At 37.9% G+C, this 12,977-nt stretch overlaps 1 long non-coding RNA gene across 1 annotated transcript in view; it reads right to left on the minus strand.

The window, feature by feature from the left end:
• Positions 1-3,179: 3,179 nt before the first annotated feature.
• LOC128635777 (uncharacterized) overlaps positions 3,180-12,977 on the minus strand; it is a 90,361-nt gene continuing 80,563 nt past the window's right edge. Inside the window, exon 3 of the long non-coding RNA XR_008398583.1 lies at positions 3,180-3,295. This is a non-coding gene — a long non-coding RNA (uncharacterized LOC128635777). The remainder of the gene's footprint in view (positions 3,296-12,977) is intronic.

The raw sequence follows: 12,977 nt of genomic DNA on the forward strand, positions 1-12,977 counted from the left end.
CATTATCCAGCAGCTTTCTTACTTTAAAACTTAACCATTTGTTGCAACGCAATTGTAGCTTAAATAATTATGAGATAACGTTAACTATTCTTATAAAGTACACATGAACTATTACTGTGTTAGAGAGAGCCCTATGATTTCCAGCCTGGTGAGGGTGGTAATTGGCTAAAATAATAATAATAATAAATACATTTTTTCCTAGTTTCTCCTTCCTCTCTAGTTTAGCAATTGAACACACTGTTTGCAGGCTAGGAAAGGGTACAATTCAGGGGTGGAAATCAATTCCATATGCTTAACATGGCCTTCAATATTTAACATCTGAGACCAAGTGGCAAAGTGGAAAGCTCAGCATGCTAAGTGCACTGTGGCTGAGCAAGGGTTGCAGGTTCTATCCCCACTCAGCTTTTCATCCTTCCGAGGTCTATAAAATGAGCAGTGCCTTAAGACCTTTACGGGTGATTAGCCGCACTTTACAAGTACCCAATACATACATACAAAGACTCTGAGCAAATTCATAGCTAGAGCTAGTTTCACTGCTTGTAAAACAAAGGAACAGAGCGAGGTAAGAGGCACCCTGTAATCATACGCCTGATACACAGCGATTAAATGACCAGGCATTCCCACCATATGCAGACTGACGAACCTAGGGCCCTAAATCCTCACCATCATGTGTCAGACTCAGTACCATCCCTTCCCGAATTTGGCAACACACTCTTACACCAAGAAAAAACTACATTGCGTTACAATATACGAGACATACTATAGACTTATCTCACATTGGTACTATGTCCCCACAAGGCTAGCAAGGATATATCAAAGCTCCTCACCCCTGTGTTGGCGCAATTGTTGTTCACCTGGAGACCTACTCCACATATGGTGGGAATGCCCCAAAATCAAACCAGTCTGGAACACAAGCTTTCTAACACTATCTAGAATGGGGATACATGTCCCAAAATCACCTGCCCTTGCCCTCCTGCACTTAGGCACACACAAGCTACCCAAGCACCACAGTGTCCTTTGTATATTTCTATTTTCAGCAATCAAATTCAGTATCGCTAGAACCTGGAAAAAAGAGCTCCCCCGAAATGGCCTGAGATCTTAAAAACCATGGCCTACTTATACTCAATGGAAAAAGACATATTCCACTCGTTAAATAACTCTGACCTATTTGAACTTACTTTGGCTGACTGGAAGGACAAATACAACACCCTGTGGCTACATAACACTGGATGACCGACTCACGCAACCAGTTCATGTTAGGCCCCCCCCCCTACTTTCAGTCACCCCTTATTTAAGTTGAAACTGATGTCAACCTTCCCAAATGGGTGTAAAAATCCCAAAACACTCTCTAGGTCCTCCAACACCCCTGAGATCCCCCTACCTTTCTGGATGAAATGGAATTTATCTGCATAAATAGACTTTTGTTTGTACCTTTGCACTTTAGTAAAATTGAGTGTTTGATGTTTATCTACTTGCAACAATTCATAGAAGGGTCCTGCGTGTCCCAATCTTATCTTTATGTGACTTTCAATTTGGGACCTGCGCCTCCCCACCCTTTCTCATGTTTACCTTACGACTCATGTTGTACTTTGTGACTTCCTCAATAAAAATTATTATAAAAATATATATATACCACAAATCAAGTGTAAAATAAAAATAAAAAAACATAACTGACTAAGCAGAACTAGTATAGAAGAAAGAGGGCCCTGGTCAGAAGAGCTTACAGTCTACAGGTTTAAGGTGCAGAGACATAAGGTTTGGGGTAGATGTCACTGACTGTTAATAGATCTATTGAGCAAATAGTTCTCTCATGCTATGTATAGGTGACAGATAAGGAGAAACTGTTAGCCAATCTCTCAACCCATGTCATTAATAAAGGTCGTTTTAACCATTTCATTAGCTAGGACAAATAAAGGGCGTCTATAAACTGGTATCAAAAGCAAATCTTCTAGAGTGACATAAGATGGAGCTTTGCATTTTTCTTTTGAACTTATTTTCCTCTTTTCCTGTAATTAAACTGTAAAAAATTGTGAGGTTTTGTAACCTGCTACATGTTTGTCCCTAACTTGTCTCAGCAGATGGTAAAAGATCAGATCCTTAAAAAAAATACAAGTTTTGCTAACAAAATGACAGTGATAAGCCTTGTCTGCTCCAGTAACAAGTTTAGATTGGCTTCTCAAAAGGATGGGGGCCCAGCTTCAAAAAAAAAATTTGACCTGCCACTGCCTGCACTGATATCATGTGAGTGTGACATGATGCCTCACTAGTTTATCTGACTACAGGGGTTAGTGTTTCTGTTTTACCCATTGGTGTTTATGTGTGTGTGTGTATATTTATGTATCTGACTGTGTGTGTATTTATGCATGTATGTATGAATGTATGTGTGTGTATGTGACTGTGTGTGTATTTATGCATGTATGTATGAATGTATGTGTGTGTATGTGACTGTGTGTGTATTTATGCATATATGTGTGTATGTGTGTGTTTATGTTTTTGGAACCAGCAAATTACAGACCTTGTTACTACAGCATGGGGGGGCGGAGGTAAACAGTGTCATTATAAAGTACCACTATATACAGTACGGGGGGCTGGACCATGTCACAGACTACTGTGGTCACTTTATAAAGTATTGGGGCGGGTAGGGTCAGGCCAGCCATCTCACCGGCAGATTACAGACTGTGTCACTGACTCACTATATACAGTACTGGTGGGTTAAACAATGTCACTATATACAGTTATAGGGGGTCAGACCATCCAGGGTACCTCCTTTTGCAGACATGTAATCTGATTCACATTTTTTTTCTGTGTTAAATGTGAAAAAAAAAATATGTATCAAATTCACCTTTTTTGGGGGGGTGGGGGGGCTTCTTAGATTCTAGTTACGCCTCTGCTGGAAGCTTTCATTGTTACATAAGTTTTTTTGTTTGATATCCAAAATCTTTGCTGGATACAGATTTGGGTACAATCTGGAATTTAAAAAAAGACAAACATACTACAAACTCATGTTTTTAGACTCTTCCCATTTAGCTTCTTACCCTTCTTGTATAAATAAAGTCCTTGTTAAGTGGTGTTCGCTCACCAGCTCACATAAGGTCACAATCAGTATTGTATTACTTTGGTTGGTCTCTGCCATCACAGTCACCAGCAGTTGCTCATTAACGCCAACGTGGACAAGAGGTGCCATTTTGTCTCTTACTATCTTGCTGCCATAGGAGACACCGCTGATGCCAATGCCGAACCTGAAGATACCAAATTGCTTGTCCTTTAGGGAACGTGTCCACACAAAATTGGATGTCTGGAGACGAGGGCACAAGGGAAAGAGAAACTGATGTTATACTTAAAGGGATACTAAACCCAAAAAAAATTCTTTCATGATTCATATAGAGCAGCAATTTTAAGCAACTTTCTAATTTACTCCTATTATCATTTTTTTTCGTTATCTTGCTATCTTTATTTGAAAAAGCAGGAATGTAAGCTCAAGAGCTGGACCATTTTTGGTTCAGCACCTAGGTAGCGCTTGCTGATTGGTGGCTAAAAGTAACCATCAATCAGAAATCGCTATCCAGGTGCTGAACCAAAAATGGGCCGGCTCCTAACCTTACATTTCAGCTTTTTCAAATACAGATAGCAAGAGAATGAAGACGTAATCTGTGTTGAAAATATTTTCTGTATATGACATGAGGTGCTCTATTGCTGTATGTGGTTTTCATTATTATTTATAAAATATTAATGTTTAACAAATTGTTTTTTGTTTTGCATGTTGCTGTTGTTTGAAGGGGCATAAAGTGGCCGCATTTAACAAACTTTTATTTATAAGGGCATATTAGAAAAAGTTGCAACTTTTTCTGTGTTCTTGTAAATACAAGTTTGTTATATGCTGCCACTTTATGGACTTTGAAGATTTTTCTGGGTCTGATGCAGTGACTCAGGGTGGGGAGCATTATACAAGGAGTCCTGGACTTTATTGTTTTACCTGGTTTAAAGGGGCATTAAAAGTAAAATCTTAAAGGGCCAGATTACGAGTGGCGTGCTCGTTACAGTTACGCGCAAGCAAAAAGGGATTTATTGCTGGTGTTTTGCATGCGTCAGGTGTGGTGCTCGTATTACAAGTTGAAAGTAAATATGATTGCTTGAGTGCAATTGAAGTTAACTCTCATCGGAATAGCGTGTCGTCAGAGCTCTGGTTAGCTCTTTCGCAAAACCAAGCGATCTGTCTAATAAAATTATTAAAAAAACAATATTGCACAAAAAAGTTATAAGGACTCAAAGATATGAGGTCTCAGGTGTTAGAAAAAAAAAGGCAGTCAAAGGGCTTTAACATAGAGATACATACATATACATGTCTAAAGATGTATATGTATGTACAGTATTTATATATTTCTTTCATGTAATTGGCCATGAGCTAGTGACGTATGGGATATACAATCCTACCAGGAGGGGCAAAGTTTCCCAAACCTCAAAATGCCTATAAATACACCCCTCACCACACCCACAATTCAGTTTTACAAACTTTGCCTCCTATGGAGGTGGTGAAGTAAGTTTGTGCTAAGATTTCTACGTTGATATGCGCTTCTCAGCATTTTGAAGCCCGGTTCCTCTCAGAGTACAGTGAATGTCAGAGGGATGTGAAGGGAGTATCACCTATTGAATACAATGGTTTTCCTCACGGAGATCTATTTCATAGGTTCTCTGTTATCGGTCGTAGAGATTCATTTCCTACCTCCCTTTTCAGATTGACGATATACTCTCATATTCCATTACTTCTACTGATAACCGTTTCAGTACTGGTTTGGCTATCTGCTATATGTGGATGGGTGTCTTCAGGTAAGTATGTTTTAATTACTTAAGACACTCTCAGCTATGGTTTGGCACTTTATGTATTTATATAAAGTTTTAAATATATGTATTGTACTTATGTTTGCCATGATTCAGGTTTCAGCATATTTCCTTTTGCAGACTGTCAGTTTCATATTTGGGAAATGCATTTTTTTTAGGAAAATATATTTCTTACCTGGGGTATAGTCTTTTTCAAATTGGCTGTCTTTTAAATTCGCCGGCAGAATTAGGCTCGCGAGGGTGCAAAAATGCCAAAGTTTATTGCGCCATTCTTGGCGCAAGATTTTTTTGGCACAAAATTACGTTCATTGAGGCAATTTCGTCATTTCCGGGATCTTAGTTGACACAGATTCCTTCTCAAGGTTGCGTCATCTGTGACGCGAGTGTGTCATTTCCGGATGTTTTTGTCGCCAAAAAATATTTTTCTTTGTATCGTGCATCATACTAGGTGCCAAATTTTTTCATTATTTAAGACCCCTTTCCTATGTGCCTCTTGCCTTTTTTCTGTCAGAGGGCTATGCTGTTTGCATTTTTTCCCCATTCCTGAAACTGCCTTATAAGGAAATTGATAATTTTGCTTTATATGTTGTTTTTTTCTCTTACATTTGCAAGATGCCTCAATCTGATCGATCCTGTCTCAGAAATCACTGTTGGAATCCTGCTACCTGATAACAGTTCTACCAAAGCTAAGTGCATTTGTTGTAAACTTGTGGAGGTTATATCTCCAGCTGTGGTTTGTAATACTTGTCATGATAAACTTTTACATGCAGAAAATGTATCCATCAGTAGTAGTTCATTACCTGTTACTGTTCCCTCAACATCTAATGCACAAGATATACCTGTAAATTTAAAATAATTTATTTCTGATTCTATTCAGAAGGCTTTGTCTGCCGTTCCACCTTCTAATAAACGTAAAAGGTCTTTTAAAACTTCTCATAAAGTTGATGAAATTTCAAATGACCGACAATATACTGAATTATCATTCTCTGTTAAGGATCTATCTGGTTTAGAAGATCCTGCCTCAGATATTGACACTGACAAATCTTCTTATTTGTTTCAAATGGAGTATATTCGTTCTTTGTTAAAAGAAGTGTGGATTACATTGGATATGGAGGAAACTAGTCCTCTTGATATTAAAACTAGTAAACGTTTAAATTCTGTTTATAAACCTCCTGTAGTTATTCCAGAGGTTTTTCCAGTTCCTGATGCTATTTCTGATATGATTTCTAAGGAATGGAATAGGCCTGGAACTTCCTTTATTCCTTCTTCAAGGTTTAAAAAATTGTATCCTTTGCCAGCAGTTTCTCTAGAGTTTTGGGAAAAGATCCCCATAGTTGATAGGGCTATCTCTACTCTTGCTAAACGTACTACTATTCCTATGGAAGATAGTACTTCTTTTAAAGATCCTTTAGATAGGAAACTTGAATCTTATCTAAGGAAAGCTTATTTATATTCAGGTCATCTTCTCAGACCTGCAATTTCTTTGGCTGATGTTGCAGTTGCTTCAACCTTTTGTTTGGAAACTTTAGCGCAACAAGTATTGGATCCTAATTTGTCTAGCATTGTTAATTTGATTCAACATGCTAATAATTATATTTGTGATGCCATTTTTTATATAATCAAAACTGATGTTAGATCTATGTCTTTAGCTATTTTAGCTAGAAGAGCTTTGTGGCTTACATCTTGGAATGCTGACATGACTTCAAAGTCTAGATTGCTTTCTCTTTCTTTCCAAGGTAATAAGTTATTTGGTTCTCAGTTGGATTCAATAATTTCAACTGTCACTAGGGGGAAGGGAGTTTTTTGCCTCAGGATAAAACACCTAAGGTTAAATCTAAAGCTTCTAACAGTTTTCGTTCCTTTCGACAAAATAAGGAACAGAAACTTAATCCTTCCCCCAAGGAATCTGTTTCCAATTGGAAGCCTTCCTCAAATTGGAATAAGTCCAAGCCATTTAAGAGATCAAAGCCTGCCCCCAAGTCCGCATGGAGGTGCAGCCCTCATTCCAGTTCAGCTGGTAGGGGGTAGATTAAAATTTTTCAAGGATGTTTGGATCAATTCAGAGTATTGTCTCTCAGGGGTACAGAATAGGATTCAGAGTAAGACCGCCTGTGAGAAGATTTTTTCTCTCACGCATTCCAGCAAACCCAGTAAAAGCTCAGGCTTTCCTGAAGTGTGTTTCAGACCTGGAGTTGTCAGGGGTAATCTTGCCAGTTCCGTTTCAGGAACAGGGTCTGGGGTTTTATTCAAATCTATTCATTGTCCCAAAGAATGAAAATTCATTCAGACTAGTTCTGGATCTAAAAATTTTGAATAGCTATGTAAGAGTACCAACTTTCAAAATGGTAACTATAAGGACTATTCTGCCTTTTGTTCAGCAAGGGCATTATATGTCCACAATAGACTTGCAGGATGCATATCTTCATATTCCGATTCTTCCAGATGATTATCAGTATCTGAGATTCTCTTTTCTAGACAAGCATTACCAATTTGTCGCTCTTCCGCGACAGCTCCAAGAATCTTTTCAAAGGTTCTTGGTGCCCTGCTAGCAGGGTATTGCGGTGTTTCCATATTTGGATGATATCTTGGTACTAGCTCAGTCTTTATGTTCTGCAGAATCTCACACAAATCAACTAGTGTTGTTTCTTCGAAAACATGGTTGGAGGATCAATTTACCAAAAAGTTCTCTGATTCCTCAGACAAGGGTCACCTTTTTAGGTTTCCAGATAGATTCAGTGTCCATGACTCTGTCTCTAACAGACAAGAGACGTTTAAAATTGGTTGCAGCCTGTCGGAACCTTCAGTCTCAGTCATTCCCTTCAGTAGCTATGTACATGGAAGTTTTAGGTCTCATGACTGCAGCATCGGACGCGATCCCCTTTGCTCATTTTCATATGAGACCTCTCCAGCTTTGTATGCTGAACCAATGGTGCAGGGATTATACAAGGATATCACAATTAATATCCTTAAATCCCAATGTTCGACTATCTCTGACTTGGTGGTTAGATCACCATCGTATAGTTCTAGGGGCCTCTTTTGTTCGTCCAACCTGGACTGTGATCACAACAGATGCGAGTCTTTCAGGTTGGGGAGCTGTTTGGGGATCTCTGACAGCACAAGGAGTTTGGAAATCTCAAGAGGCAAGATTACCAATCAATATTTTGGAACTCCGTGCCATTTTCAGGGCTCTTCAGATTTGGCCTCTGTTGAAAAGAGAACCGTTCATTTGTTTTCAGACAGACAATATCACAACTGTGGCATATGTCAATCATCAGGGTGGGACTCACAGTCCCCAAGCTATGAAAGAAGTATGTCGAATACTTGCTTGGGCGGAATCCAGCTCCTGTCTGATTTCTGTGGTACATATCCCAGGTATAGATTATTGGGAAGCGGATTATCTCAGCCGTCAGACTTTACATCCAGGGAAGTGGTCTCTTCATCCAGATGTGTTTTCTCAGATTGTTCAGATGTGGGGTATTCCAGAAATAGATCTGATGGCTTCCCATCTAAACAAGTAACTACCCAGGTACCTGTCCAGGTCCAGGGATCCTCAGGCGGAAGCGGTGGATGCGTTAGCAGTTCCTTGGTGTTACCAACCTGCTTATATCTTCCCACCTCTGGTTCTTCTTCCAAGAATGATCTCCAAAATCATCATGGAACAATCGTTTGTGTTGCTGGTAGCTCCAGCATGGCCTCACAGGTTTTGGTATGCGGATCTTATCCAGTTGCCAACCTTGGCCACTTCCATTAAGGCCAGACCTTCTGTCTCAAGGTCCGTTTTTCCATCAGGATCTCAAATCATTAAATTTGATGGTATGGAAATTGAACACCTAGTGCTTAGTCATAGAGGTTTCTCTGACTAAGTGATTAATACTATGTTACAGGCTCGTAAATCTGTTTCTAGAAAGATTTATTATCGAGTTTGGAAGACTTAGATTACATGGTGTTGTTCCTCTCATAAATTCTCTTGGCATTCTTTTAGAATTCCTAGAATGTTACAGTTTCTTCAGGATGGTTTGGATAAGGGTTTGTCTGCAAGTTCCTTAAAGGGACAAATCTCTGCTCTTTCTGTTTTATTTCACAGAAAGATTGCTAAGCTTCCTGATATCCACTGTTTTGTTCAGGATTTGGTTCGTATCAAGCCTGTCATTAAATCAGTCTCTCCTCCTTGGAGTCTTAATTTGGTTTTGAAGGCTTTACAGGCTCCTCCATTTGAGCCTATGCATTCTTTGGACATTAAACTACTTTCTTGTGTTGTTCCTTTTGGCCATCGTGTTGTTCCTTTTGTCCATCTCTTCTGCTAGAAGAGTTTCTGAATTATCTGCTCTGTCTTGTGAATCTCCTTTTCTGATTTTTCATCAGGATAAGGCGGTTTTGCGGACTTCATTTAAATTCTTACCTAAGGTTGTGAATTCTAACAACATTAATAGAGAAATTGTTGTCCATTCCTTGTGTCCTAATCCTAAGATGTGGTAAGAGCTTTGAAATATTATGTTGAAGCTACTAAAGATTTCAGGAAGACTTCTAGTCTATTTGTCATCTTTTCTGGTTCTAGGAAAGGTCAGAAGGCTTCTGCCATTTCCTTGGCATTTTGGTTAAAGCTTTTGATTCATCAGGCATATTTGGAGTCGGGTCAAGCCCCACCTCAGAGAATTACAGCTCATTCTACTAGATCATTCTCCACTTCATGGGCTTTTAAGAATGAAGCTTGAGTTGATCAGATTTGCAAAGCAGCAACATGGTCTTCTTTGCATACATTTACTAAATTCTACCGTTTTGATGTATTTGCTTCTTCAGAAGCAGTTTTTTGTAGAAAAGTTCTTCAGGCAGCTGTTTTAGTTTGATTATTCTGCTTATGTTTTAAGTTTTTACCTTTCATTTATGAGAATAAAACTATATTTTGGGTTGTGGATTAATTTTCTTCAGCGAAAAATGGCTGTTTCTTTCATGTAATTGGCAAGAGTCCATGAGCTAGTGACGTATGGGATATACATTCCTACCAGGAGGGGCAAAGTTTCCCAAACCTCAAAATGCCTATAAATACACCCCCCCACCACCACACCCACAATTCAGTTTTACAAACTTTGCCTCCTATGGAGGTGGTGAAGTAAGTTTGTGCTAGATTTCTACGTTGATATGCGCTTCTCAGCATGCTGAAGCCCGGTTCCTCTCAGAGTGCAGTGAATGACAGAGGGATGTGAAGGGAGTATTACCTATTGAATGCAATGGTCATCCTAACGGGGATCTATTTCATAGGTTCTCTGTTATCGGTCGTAGAGATTTATCTCCTACCTCCCTTTTCAGATCGACGATATACTCTTATATACCATTTCCTCTGCTGATTCTCGTTTCAGTACTGGTTTGGCTATCTACTTTATGTAGATGAGTGTCTTTTGGTAAGTAGGTTTTCCTTTATTTAGACACTCTCAGCTATGGTTTGGCACTTTATTTGTAAAGTTCTAAATATAATGTTTGTACTTATATTTGCCATGATTCAGGTTTATCAGTATATTTCCTTTTTGCAGACTGTCAGTTTAATTTTGGGAAATGCATATTAAAAAAAAAAATTCTTACCTGGAATTTTCAAATTGACATTCTTTCTAAATTGCGGGCTGTTAGGCTCGCGGGTGCGCGAAATGCTATAAATTATTGCGTCATTCTTGGCGTGAGACTTTTTTTGGCGCGAGAATTACGTTTGTTGACGTATTTTCGTCATTTCCGGCTGAGAATTTTCACATAGTTGCGTCATCTATGACGCTCGTGTTTGTTGCAGACGTTCTTGGCGCCAAAAAATATTTTGTCAGTTATGGGCGTCATACTTGGCGCCAGATTTCTGACATTATTTAAGTCTTTATTTCATTCGGCTTCTAGTTTTCAGAGGCTTATTTTGTTTGCATTTTTTTCCCATTCCTGAAACTGTCATTTAAGGAAATTGATATTTTACTTTATATGTTTTTTTTTCTCTTACATTTTCAAGATATCTCAAAAACTGTTCCTGTATCAGAAAACACTATTGGATTCCTGGTGACTGATATCAGTCCTACCAAAGCTAAGTTAATTTATTTTAATGTTATGAATTTTTATCTTTAGCTATGGTTTGTAATAAGTTATCATGATAAATTTTTACATGCAGAGTCCATCAGTATTAATGCATTATCTATTGCTATTCTTTTAACATCTAATGTACAAGATATACCTAGGAATTTATAGGATTATTTTTCTGATTCTATTGTAAAGGCTTTGTCTGCCATCCCGCCTTCTAATAAAATGTAAAGGTCTTTTTTAAACTTCTCATTTAGTTGATGAATTTTCAAATGACCGACAACATACTGAATTATCCTTCTCTGATGAGGATTTATCTGATTCAGAATATCCTTCATCAGATATTGACACTAACAAATCTACTTTTTTACTTTTAAATAGAGTACATTTGTTTTTTGTTGAAAAGGTGTTGATTATATTGGATATTGAGGAGACTAGTCCTTTTGATCTTAAGACTAGCTAACATTTAAATTCTGCTTATTAACCTCCTGTGGTTTCTTCAGAGGTTTTTTTCCAGTTCCTGATACTAGGGAAGGAAATAGGCCTGGTACTTCTTTTATTCCTTCTTTAAGGTTTTTAAATTGTATCCTTTGCCAGCAGTTAGTTTGGAGTTTTGGGGAAAGATCCCCAAAGTTAATGGGGCTATCTCTACTCTTGCTAAACATACTACTATTCCTATGGAAAATAGTATTTATTTTTAAGTTCCTTCAGATGGGAAACTTGTATCTTATCTAAGGAAAATTATTTTATTTTCAGATCCTTTTCTTAGGCCTGCAATTTATTTGGCTGATGTTGCAACTGCTTCAACTTTTTGGTTGGATACTTTAGCGCAACAAGTATCGGATTATGATTTGTTTAGCATTGTTAAGTTGTTTCAACATGCTAATAATTTCATTTGTGATGTAATTTTTTTATATTTTCACAATTGAGGTTAAATCTATGTCTTTAGCTATTTTAGCTACAAGAACTTTGTGACTTAAATCTTGGAATGCTAATTTGATTTCTAAAATCCAGATTTTTTATTTTTCCAAGGTAATAAATTATTTTGTTCACTATTGGATTCAATACTTTCAACTGTTACTCTTGGGAAGGGAGTTTTTTTGCTTCAAGATTAAGTTCTAAGAGTAAATCTTAAGCTTATATTAGTTTTTGTTCTTAATAAGGAACGATATCCTTATTCTTCCCCAAGTAACATGGTTTTAATTGGAAGCTTTCTTCAAAATGGAATGAATTCAAACCATTTAAAAAATCAAAGTCAGCCCCCAAATTCGCATGAAGGTGCGGTCCTTATTCCAGCTTAGCTGGTAGGGGGCAGGTTAAGATTTTTCTAAAGTTGTTTCATTCAATTCGGTCCAAACTTCTTAGATTGGGGTACAGAATAGGATTCAGAGTAAGACCGCCTGTGAGAAGTCTTTTTCTTTCTCACATATTGTAGCTATTCCAGTAAAGGCTCAGACTTTCCTGAAGTGTGTTTCAGACCTGGAGTTATCTGGGGTATTCATACCAGTTCCGTTTCAGGAACGGGGTCTGGGGTTTTATTCAGAACTATTCATTGTCCCAAAGAAAGAAAAACTTTTGAATTGTCATGTTAGAGTACCATCTTTCAGAATGGTGATTATAAGGTCTATTCTGCCTTTTGTTCAGCAAGGGCATTATTTGCCTACAATAGACTTACAGGATTCATATCTTCATATTCTGTTTTCATTCAGATTATTTTCATTTTCTAAGATTCTCTTTTTTAGACAAGCATTACCAATTTGTTGCTTTTCCTTCTGGCCTAGCGACAGCTCTAAGAATCTTTTCAAGGTTCTCAGTGTTTCCTTATTTGGACGATCTCGTGGTACTTGCTCAGTCTTTTTCGTTCTGCAGAATCTCATACGATTCAACTTCTGTTGTTTCTTCAATGACATGGTTGGAGGATCTTTTTATCAAAAGCTCCTTGATTCCTCAGACAAGGGTCACCTTTTTTAGGTTTCTAGATAGATTGTGTCAATGTCTTTGTCTCTAACAGACAAGAGACAATTATATTGGGTTCAGCTTGTCGGAACATTAAGTCTATATTATTTCCTTAAGTAGCTATATGCATGGAAGTTTTAGGT

This window comes from Bombina bombina, chromosome 7 (assembly GCF_027579735.1).
Source record: "Bombina bombina isolate aBomBom1 chromosome 7, aBomBom1.pri, whole genome shotgun sequence".
Classification (NCBI taxonomy): domain Eukaryota; kingdom Metazoa; phylum Chordata; class Amphibia; order Anura; family Bombinatoridae; genus Bombina; species Bombina bombina.